Raw genomic sequence first — 11,356 nt, forward strand, 5'->3', positions numbered from 1 at the left:
AATGCATATATAATACCAATTGATCTGCTCAAAATTGACACTTCTCTCATTTTCCGGGTTCTTATAAGTGTAGGTCACCATATTTGGGTAAACATCTATAGTGGTGAATAGAAACTAAAAAAAGATAAGCTATGCATTTCAATTTGCTCCAGTAGCACAAAAAAATAAATAAAATAAAAATAATAATAATAAAAAATTATTCCTAGAGATTGCTTCAGTTAGTCCGAAGAGAGAAAGATCTCAGTAATTGTATTAGAAACACTCATGCAGTAGCATTAACTAGTTTTCTGTCTTAATGCCAAGGTAATATAATAGTGTGTAGTTTCATGAATTTACATTTACAGTGAGGGCACTGTACATTAAATAATTACATAATTATATAAAAAATAATTTTTACACTTATTGACCAGCCAATGGTTGATCAGGCTCTCCCTGGGTCACTCATGCAAGTCTGAAAAGGATGTATACTGTAGGTTTGAACATCCATGCAAATTATGAAACTATGAAAGTTCATAGAATTGGTGTGTTTGTTGGTCACACTATTGTGTTAAGGAGTGTATAATTTACAGTCTTGATCATTGCTGTTTTGATATTCTGCTATTGATTGCTTTTTTATTTTCTTTGTGCCATCTTGGTTTATACATTCTGTTGCAACCGCAAATCGATATACGCATAGAAAGATTTCCCCCCTTTTCTTTGGAGTATGTTTTAGTTTAGACAGTGTTTAAAGGGTTTCTAAACAGTTTATTTAATTTCAAAGAAGCATCTTTGCTTAACCATCCATTAGTCATTTACTCACTCTCATGTTGTTCTAAACCTGTATGACTTACTTTCTTTGTTGTAACACTATATATATAGTCCAAATGACATTGGACTCTAGTCGTTTTCATTGTATGCATTTTTCAATATTTCTTCTTTTGTGTTCATACATGTTTGAAACAAATGACATAATTTTCAGTTGTGAACTATCCCTTTAAAGCTCCATAGACAAAATATATCCAACTCTTCAAGAACACACTGCAGAGAGCCAAGCATTGCTCTAAACCATCGACTCTCTGTGCCCAAGTCTGGGCATGTTACATGAATCTCTGGTCAGAAATATTAGCCTGTGAAATTGATGAATTGCTAGACATTAGCCCCATTCAAACAACAGATGTTAATTCACTTCAGATGTGAATTATCTGATCATTTGTGTCAGGAAGCATAATATGAATGACACAGATTATCTCAAATTCGGCTCATCCCCTGGTAGACAGAACGTCCTTTGTCTCCTCAGGTAGAGGGCTCTGTAGTTAAGGAGGCAAACTCCAGAATGTTCCATTAGCCAGCCGTGTCTCTAAACATCTCATTAGGACCTCAACATGGCAGCCTTGGGCTCTGCTGTGGAGAGCAATTGCTTTGCTCTTTGATGAGAAAATATTAGTTATTCTGGCTTTGGATCCGTACACGTCCTGTTGTTTGGTGTCATTAACCAAGGACACTGAAACAATCATGATGGCCTTGGTTCTTAAGGTTGCACAGAAATGCCTCAGTTGTATAAGTACATCAGTTGTATTTCTAAATATACAGAATGTGGCCCAAATGTCTGAGAACACATAAAAAATCTGGGATTTCAAATTCAAAACTATAAACAACAAAATATTTTGATACAGATTTAATTTCAATAAACAAATATTTGAATATTGTTTATTTTATTAAAATTTTTTTGCTCTATGAGCCCAAATATTCAAATACAATATATATATATTTTTGAATGCCCATCATTAAATTTTACTAGTGGTCTCAGACTTTTGGACCCCCATTGCAGTCAGTTTCTTTGCCCCAGATTCAACATAAGAATGCAGTGTTCTGTGAACTAAGAGCACCACGCTGGTAAGAATGTGTTGCTAATCACCTCCGTCTTTGTTATTTCTGCAGTTGAATCCTTTTCAGCCCAGCTGATTTGATCAAGGCACCGCCGTTTCCAGACTTTGAGCAGTTTCTATTCCCCTCCCTCTAGAAAAAAAAGCATTTACTGAGAATCCAAAAGAAAAATATGGTGTTAGAACCTCCCCTTCCTTCAACACAGTCTCATGGGAGCCGAGGAAAGGTATCAAAACAATGGAAATCAAAAATTTCAGACTAGATAATAACTTGGATTACAAAGAAGTGCGCAGCCCGAAGAACTAGTAATTGGGTCAAGAGTACTTCATGTGCAAAGAATGAAAATAATAAGATGAGATAAAATCCCTTGTGCTTGTTAACTTTGCAGGAGGTAAGGTTAGCGAAAACATGCCAATCTTCAGCAGTTTTTTTTTTTTTTTTTTTTTTTTTTAGCTTATTTCCACAGTGAAATAAGTCTAATTGCACAAAATGTTCATCAGTTTAAAGCATTGGACTTCATCTATGGTCTCTTGTGCACATGTGGCATCAGGCCATTGTCGATCCTGGTTACTTTGACCGTCTCTTCAGTTTTTAGACCATGTGTCTTTTAACTCCCACAGACCACTGAACGTCCGTGCACTCTGGCCGGACCATAATGCCTTCCTGTTCTCTACAGCCACGACTGGCCCCGGGGACTATCTAAGCCTCTTTGGCGGCCTTAATAGAAATAATTGTGTCGACAATTGCTGCGTGCTTTGCAAATGCATGTGACAGAACTTTTTTTTTGTCGTTCTGACGCCCACAAGCCTGGCTAGCTATACATGCAGAATATGCTAAGCTAAGTAATCTCAGTCCTGATTAGTAAGTGCCATGAGTACTTTGGAGTGCTCACGCTGGATGCTAATGGCTCCATTCAGGGGTTGTGTGACCACGCTGGAAACCGTGGGACCTAATGCCTTGACATTATTCCACTTGACCACTCTCGTGTAGGATGATGATGATGACCTTAATTGTGATAATTTAGCCTGGCTGCTTATATGAATCTGTCCTAAATGTAGTTGATCGTTCATATAATAAAATCTGTTATCCTTTTTCATTAAAAAGCATGAAAAAGTACACTGACTTACTTAAAATAAGGTGTAAATTCTGCTATATAATTTTTTTCCCCCTAATTTTCCCTTAAAAAATGCAATTACAGCTATTTGCACATAATGTAATGTGTCTTGGTCCAATATACATGTCTGTTCAACAAACCTAGTCAAGAAAATTAAATGTTCATTGTTTGACCAACAAATCCAGTGGTTAGTTAGTGAAGTGGCAAGACCGCCGTAAATATGCGGACAGAAAACTACAATATCAACCCACAATAAAAAAAAATAAAAAAATAAAAATAAAAAAAAGCCGTGGGTGGATCATTTTGGCCAATTTTTACAGGTTCCAGTCATTTTTGAAGTTGCCTCCTTAAGTTGTTTCATTCTTTCACCTCTTCTTTGGGAGTCTGCACCAATAGTGCCGCAGAGCAAATCTGCAGGCAGCTCAGTGCACCTATGTCAGACGCTAAATACTAGCTAACAAAAGACCCAAACAAACACATTCAAAAGCAACTCTCCTCAATTTTCCGAACGACTTGTCCATTTTATGACAATGCTTTTTTCCCCCCGTTTTTATGCCTAGCCAGTGTTTCTTTTTCTAGTGAAGGCAATCACCTCTCTCATATACATCTGTACAAATTGATTTCCTCTTTACAAGAGAAGATAAAGAGCACAGCAACAGAAATACCTGTAAGTGAGGTATAATTACTGCGAGAGACACCCCCTACTGAGTCCATTCAGCAAAGTCCCAACAACATGCATTTAAAACCTCAATAGCGCTCGACAGCCTCGTACGAATAAGCCAGAGATTTGATTAAAATTATAGCTCTTTTGCTCCTACTTCATCTATTAAGATAAGCATCTTGTTCAGGGCATTTTTATATATACATATAAAGAGTTCTGGTACAATTTAACAGTTTTCTCCTGCTGCTCCGTACAAAAGGATAACTGAGGGACCCCACTTCACTCCCACCTGTATAAAGCGGTTGGTGTCAGAGTGGCAAATGGCCATATTCAATAATATTCAGGAGCTCTATCTCTGACGGAGTCTCTAAAAGAATGCCTCTCCATTGTTTGCTTTTGAATGTGTAATGTGTCGGCACTGGCTTCAAAATCTGTCTCTGATCTTGTAATATGTGTATGTGTGTTGTTGTCAGAAAGAGCATAGAGTAATAGTAGAGCACACAAACTTATAGTTTTTAAATATTGTAAGACTTTTGAATGTCTTTGTTTTACCAGTTTAACCTGGCAACATATGGATTTGGATACACATATATTTTAATAATTCACCCAAAATGAAAATTTTGTCATCATTTACTTACTCTCATGTTGATCCACACCTGTATGACTTTCTGTTTTCCTCAGAAAAGCAAAAGCTTAAATTGATTAACTGTGTTGGTCAATATTTTCCATGCAATAACAATGTATGGGGACAGATACTTTCAAGTAACAAATTTGACTCAAAAGCACCATAAAAGTATCATAAATTTGGTCCATATGACTTACACATTCTACTCCAAGTCTTCTTAAGTCATATATAGCTTTGTGAGAAATGGACAGCCGTCAGCCAATGTTGCCAGATCAAAGAGTGAGTGAATTTGTAAACAAATCGTTTGAACCAGATCAAGTGATTCACTGAAATGATCTGAATCAAAAGAATGATTCATGTATGAATTGGACATCACTATTTCTCTCATGAACATGCTATTTGAAGTATAAGTTGTATGGACTACAATGGTTTTTATGGTATGTTTTTTTTTTTTTTTTTTTTTTTTTTTATAATTTTCTTTTTTTTTTTACACTTTAATGATGCTTTCGGTTCCTTAAAAAAAAATAAAAAAAAAATAAATAAATAAAAATCCCCATTTATTGTATTTGGATGCAGGAAAAAGTCATTCACAGTGTATCCTTATGCAGAAAGAGACATTTGATTTGTACATGAGTAAATGATGACAACACTTTCAATTGTGGGAGAACTATTCTGAATATTGAGAGATTATGACTTTATTATGTGTCTAATTTCAGGAAATGATTTTACAATTTGTTTGTTTTAGGCCATTTTTGGCAGTTGCAGTGCAAACCTTTCTTTGCAGCAAAGGAATCAGCAGAGTTTTCAGCCCCAAATAAGTTGTAAGTAAGAAAAGGAAAAGGTGTGACAGTTCTGGAGAGGATAAAGCGAGAGGCAAGCAGTTTTATGCACTTTTACCTCATATTTTGTCGCGACAGATATGTCAGGACCTAAAAACCCTACGGTACAGCACTTTTCTTCCACTTAAACCAGAGAGCACGCAGACAACCTGAAGGACTTGTGTTTTTAACAAAGCATTTCTCTGTTTTAAATATCTTCGAGTATTCACCTCATCCCTCCGAGCTTTCACACTTTTCTTTTGTATTAACATTTTTGGGAGGGAAACACATGAAGTAAAACAAGTGCAGAGTGCTGTTTTTCTTTTTTAGTGGTGAGCTGATACTAAGGTATTGTGAGTTTGACGCTGTCTAATGATCCACTGACGGTGCTGTTGTGTCCCGTGAGGCCTGGTTTGAGTGACTTGTCTGATGTGGTGAGCTTTTAATGGTACATAAAAATGAAGTCACGTAATAAATGAGTTGGAGAGCGAGAAACAGGGGAAGGGGGTTTAAGAAAGAATGTCCTCTTAGTTCTGACAGTCATGCTTTCCTTACAATGGCATGCACAGTTATATGCTATTTAATACTTAAATGGTTACTACACAAATAAGATTTAAATAATTGGCATGATTCTTCTGGCTATTTGCATATAAATGCATCTAAATCCTTCCAAGTATCTGGCACTGCCTCATAGGATCAAACAAAAAAGAGGGCATGATACAAATGGCTAATGATCACTTCGCAGTAAAAAAAAAAAAAAAAAAAAAAAAAAAAAATCCTTTGTACCATATTTTCTGGTTGTGTATATATAGAGATTTGTGCATGTGTGTGTGATTTATAAACTGTAAAGCAGTAATCGGGCCTTAGATATAAAATGTGCATGAGTGTTCTGTTGTCACTGTTCTGTTTCACAGACACCATATATGTATAACACTAAAAACATAACTGACAGTTACCCAAATACACTGAACATATATTTTATTTCCACCTCTTGAATTCCTTTACACACCTAAGAAAAAAGCAATAGCAGTCATGATGGAGCATTCAGACTCATGACGTGTGATGGTATCCATTGCACTTCTTTTTTTTCTAGTTGTTACCTGCCTCTCCGATGCACTCTTTTGTATTCAGCAAATGTTAGTCAAGTAGATTGCTTGGCTGTTCTCTTGTGGAATAATCAGTGCCTGAGAAAATGCATCTGCTTCATGATAACCATTCTCAACGTGAGCAAATGTCTCCGAGGTTGTCCAACACATCCAACTTGAAATGTAGCTGATTCACCGAGGCCTGGCTCTTAATATCAGAGAGTTTTGATAAAAATGTTCAGAGTTCGTTCTTTGTGATCTGCAGGCCAGCATCTGTTGTGTGGCAGTAAGAGGCAGACACAGAACAACTATCCTGGCTGCTGTAGCTTCAATCAAGGGCAATTAGACAAGTTTGTGCAAACAGGTAATTTCAGCCCAGAGAACACTGTAAATGTTAAACCTATTCCATGTGCAGATGCAATATATGTACATATATTAAATTTCAGTATATGAAATGTTACAAAGTAAAAACAAATATGAAACATATAAACATTTTTTTTTTATAACTTCATATTTACATATATATGACCCTGGACTTAAGTGTCAGTTTTTCGACATTTATACATCAACTGAAAGCTGAATAAATAAGCTTTCCTTTTTTTATTAGGATCAGACAATATTTGCCCGAGATACAACTATTGAAAATCTGCAACCAAAAAAAAATATAGATACTGAGATAGTATCTTTTAAAATTGTCCAAATTGAGTTTTTAACAATGGATATTTCTAATCAAAAATTAAGTTTTGATATATTTACAGTAGGGAATTTACAAAATATATTCATGGAACATGATCTTTACTTAATATTCTAAAAAAAAAAAAAATGTAGATAAAAGAAAAATCTGTAATTTTGACCCATAAAAAGTTTCTTTTTTTTTTTTTCTTTTTTTTTTGGCTATTGCTAAAAATATACCCCAGTGACTTAAGAGTTTTTTTTTTTTTTTGTGGTCCAGGGTCACATGTAGCAAATACAATACAAATATATATGTATAATTAATTTTTTGGACATGCATGTCCTCTACATCTTAATACTTGCCATCACATGTTGATGTAAGTAAATATAAAATGTATACATTTATTTAAATAAAAATTACAAAGTATAAAATTACAAAAACATATATAGACATATAAGTTATATAAAAATGCATATATATAAATTTTACTATGAGTGTTTTATATATGTTAAAAACTTATTTATTTATTTTTTTTTATTTGCCCAGAGAATGTTTGTATGTCAAAATAGTATATAAGGCAGTATGTGTTATGTATTACATTTTCATATGGCATATAAGAGAAAGTCAGCATGAAATAAAAGCTGACCTACATATTTTCTTGATCTTGGGTCTTATAACGAAGAAATCAGTGTTTGTCTTCATCTGTCATCATCAAGCTTTTTTTAGTATTCTGTCATATATTCCTGTTCACCATTTTCAGTTTTTCACTTGGGAAAAATGTCAAAACATCAAAGGAAAAACAGGTTGTGAATGCCATTTCATGTTGACTTAGAGATTTGTTTAGACTGACAGAATTATGAAGTATTGACTATATTTTTTCACTAATTATTCACAGTAAATTTTGACGTTCTCAGAAAAATGTTTGAATACCTGCTTAATTTGTTCAGCAAACACAGTCTAACTTTATTTAAATATTTAATTATTATTATTTTTTTATGATCTGACATGCATGTTGTTTTAATGAAATTGCATACAGAATGCCTTAACTGAATGTGTGAATTATGTGATAATGTTTACAGTGATACAGAAAAACACAAGTGAGAGATCAGCCAATGGCTTCAGGTAAGAAGCTAAATGACACTGTGCTGAAAAATGCTATATAATCCCTTTAGGCTCATGTTACTAAAAAAAAAAAAAAAAACAGCAAAAGGATTAGCAGATATTTAGATGACTAAGCTTCAATGGAAATAAGAAAGCTACAGTATAGCTCAGCACTTTCAGAGAACACACATGGCGTTCTTCAAGAGGACTGAATGAAATGGCATCACAAACATGTGCTTTTATTTAGCATTTTATGGTTTCAAATTGAATTCGCAGATCTGGCACCCCCCATATCTCATTTCTTGAGTGCATCCAGGCAAGAGTGAGGCACTGTGACAGTGACCATGTGCAGTCAGTAGGAAAGGGCCTTTTTGTCTGCCCTGTTCTCTGTCATGGAGGGTCACAGAGGCCTTCCCTTGGAATAAAGCCCTGGCCATTGTTATAATTTGCATTGATGCATAGTGAAGGGGATAGACTGCTAACAGGGGTTACTTGGAGCAGGGGTGTCTTTGCATGGAAATGTATTCTCAGGATGGACAGTATGTGTATTTCTCTGCACCCCCCACCCCTCCCGTCAGCAGTGTATGCCTCTTCAAGGTCACTTGCCAAGGACAGTGGAGCCAATTAGTATGTAGATCAGGACCTGATATGGTTTAAGGGTATTGCTCTGATGCAATCACATTAGTTAGGCCAGTAAAGAATCCTCAGCTTGACCTCAATCATTGCAGCCACAGGAGAAGGTTAAGAAAGAATAGAGGAGGGATCGCAGTACCTTGATTCTTCTTCTGTTCTTGTACCTGCCATAATCTCCACTGTAGGACATCGCATTTTTCAACTATCACTATTCAGTGAATTGATGTATTAATATTAATATTACTGATGCTTTTCTTTTATTATTTTATTTTTTATTTTTTTATTCAGTTCATGCTATTCCTGGGAATCAAACCCACAACCTTGGTGTCATCCTAAAAATAGCCAATTACAGAGTTCTTCAAATATGAATAGATTGATTGATTCAGTCAGTCAGTCTGTTTTTTATTTTATTTTTTATTTTATTCTATTCAGTTCATGCCATCCCTAGGAATTGAACCCACAACCTTGCTATTTTTGCATCATTATCCAACATAAAGATTGCCAATTGCAGTGGGGTTCAGAAGCCTTGAAGTTATGATGAAATGGCTTCTATTTACTGTCTAATATTTGGTGTCTAATTTTTTCCATCCATCCATCTATTTTATTTACTTTTTAAAATTGTATTCAGTTCATGCCATCCATGGGAATCAAACCCACAACCAGTTCAACTTAAAAATCGCCAGTTACTGTGGGTTTTTTAACTTTGCTTTCACTATTCAGCTGATTAATTTATTAACAATTTAATGACTGAATATTTTAGTTTAGTTTAGCTTAGTCAGTTAATTATATACCTGGAAATCAAACCTAGAACCTTTTTTATATCATCATTTATTTTTATGTTAATATTTAAAATCCTAAAACCTTTTTTTTCCCATGTGTAATTGTAATAAATAAATAAAATTCAGATATTCAATGTGTTCTCAGACATTTGGACCCCTCTATCTCTAACTTTCAAATGCATAATCTGTGCACTGAATATCACCGCAAATGGTTTGTAAATATAAACACTTATTTCATAGTGTGCCCTGTGTGGGGCCGCTGTTATGCTTTGTAAACATGATTCGTCAGAGTGTGCGGTTCCCCTGGTGGTCTGGTACCTGGTCCAAGTCGGTTTGGTGTGGCCTTAGAGGCTAGAATGCAATTTACTACATCTTTTTTTTTCTTTAAATCTGTGTCCGGGTTGTAAATTTCTTCCAATTCTTGCTCTTTTTCTCCTTCTATCTTTCTCCCCTTGTCGGAATTAATGAGATCAGGTTTGATCAGGGCAGCCGAGTGTTCAGAGAGAAATCTCACAAGCGCCTTGTGTCCTGTAATAGAATTTGCATCTAATGCATACATAAATCAGACATCTTTCTGGACATTTTCATATGCATAATGTCATTTCATCCTGTTTCTTTCTGAGTGGGGTGCTAAAGGAGAGGAGGAGGTATATGTAGGTGGCTGAGGGGATTGTAGTCAAGTAGAAAGCTGAGTTTTCACCCCCTCCTTTTTAGCTTCCTTTTAAAGGTTTTCTTTTTTTTTTGCTGACTGTGTATTCATCGTGAGTTACTGAGATTGCAGATCTTTTGGGGTTTTCGTGTCAGGAACTTTTATCGTGAAGAGAATTGTTGTATGTTTGGTTGAGTGTCTGCATGTGTGCACTAATATGTATAAAACATGATATATATGTATTTTTGTTCATGTGTGCAAAGATGGGAGAATAAACATGCTCTGTGTATGCATGTGCACATCCACGTGTGGGTGTAAACATATATATATATTTTTTTGCATGAATGTATGTGCGTGCATGTGTATATTTGTGCTGATGGCATGTTGATAGAAAGGAATGGGGCCAATGCTACAATGTTTTTTCCACTACCTTAGTCTTTGTGGCTTTGTTATGCAAATGCAGAAAGAATAGGAGATTCAATGTGCCAAGATTTCAACCTTTTTTTCTTTTTTTTTCTAGGTATCATGATTGTAGATGGGGGGAGTGCATGTAAAGTTCTCTCTCCACCTCTCCACCTTGTGCAAGGCACCGGACCCCCAACTGCTCCCTGGGTGCCACAGCATAAATGGCTGCCCACTGCTCTGGGTGTGTGTTCACGGTGTGTTTGTGATCACTGCTGTGTGTGTGCACTTTGGATGGGTTAAAAGCAGATCACAAATTCTGAGTATGGGTCACCATACTTGGCCGTATGTCACGTCATATTAGTTTATAGTGGGCATTATTGCTGTCTACAGTAACGTTCGGTTGGTTTAAACTTGAGACCTTCATATCTGACAGTGGTCTTGAGTGTTTAACATGAGCGTTATTGGCTGCCAGATGACTGACTTAACTTTCCAAGGCTCCGATTTTAAAATACATTTGCATTTTCTCACAGATTTATGAAACCGTTTTCACTTGATATTACATTCATTCCGCTCATGAGCAAGATTGTCCATTACTCACCAGAAGATGAATCTGTTTTCCCACCAGAAGTAATTAAATATCATATTTTACACTCAGAAAGTTAAAATAAATCACTTTTTATGAAAGCAGAATCCTTGGAGATCGCGCACACATGTTTCGGTGATGAAATAAGCTCAAATGTGGATGTGGCTCCCTACCAGAAAGAATTAAGCACTGGCGATGAGCCAAGCTGCAGGAAAGAATCAAATCTCCCAAAAGAAGCCATTCAAATGTTTATTTCCCGCATAACGTCCGGGTAAGAATATTGGCAATTTGCTTGTTTTGAAACAAGCTCTGTCCTTTAGCATAGGCCCTCTGAAGGCCTCCATGCCCCACTTTTATACGCTCATTA

The sequence above is a fragment of the Carassius gibelio genome, chromosome A17 (assembly GCF_023724105.1).
Source record: "Carassius gibelio isolate Cgi1373 ecotype wild population from Czech Republic chromosome A17, carGib1.2-hapl.c, whole genome shotgun sequence".
NCBI classification, from domain to species: Eukaryota; Metazoa; Chordata; class Actinopteri; order Cypriniformes; family Cyprinidae; genus Carassius; species Carassius gibelio.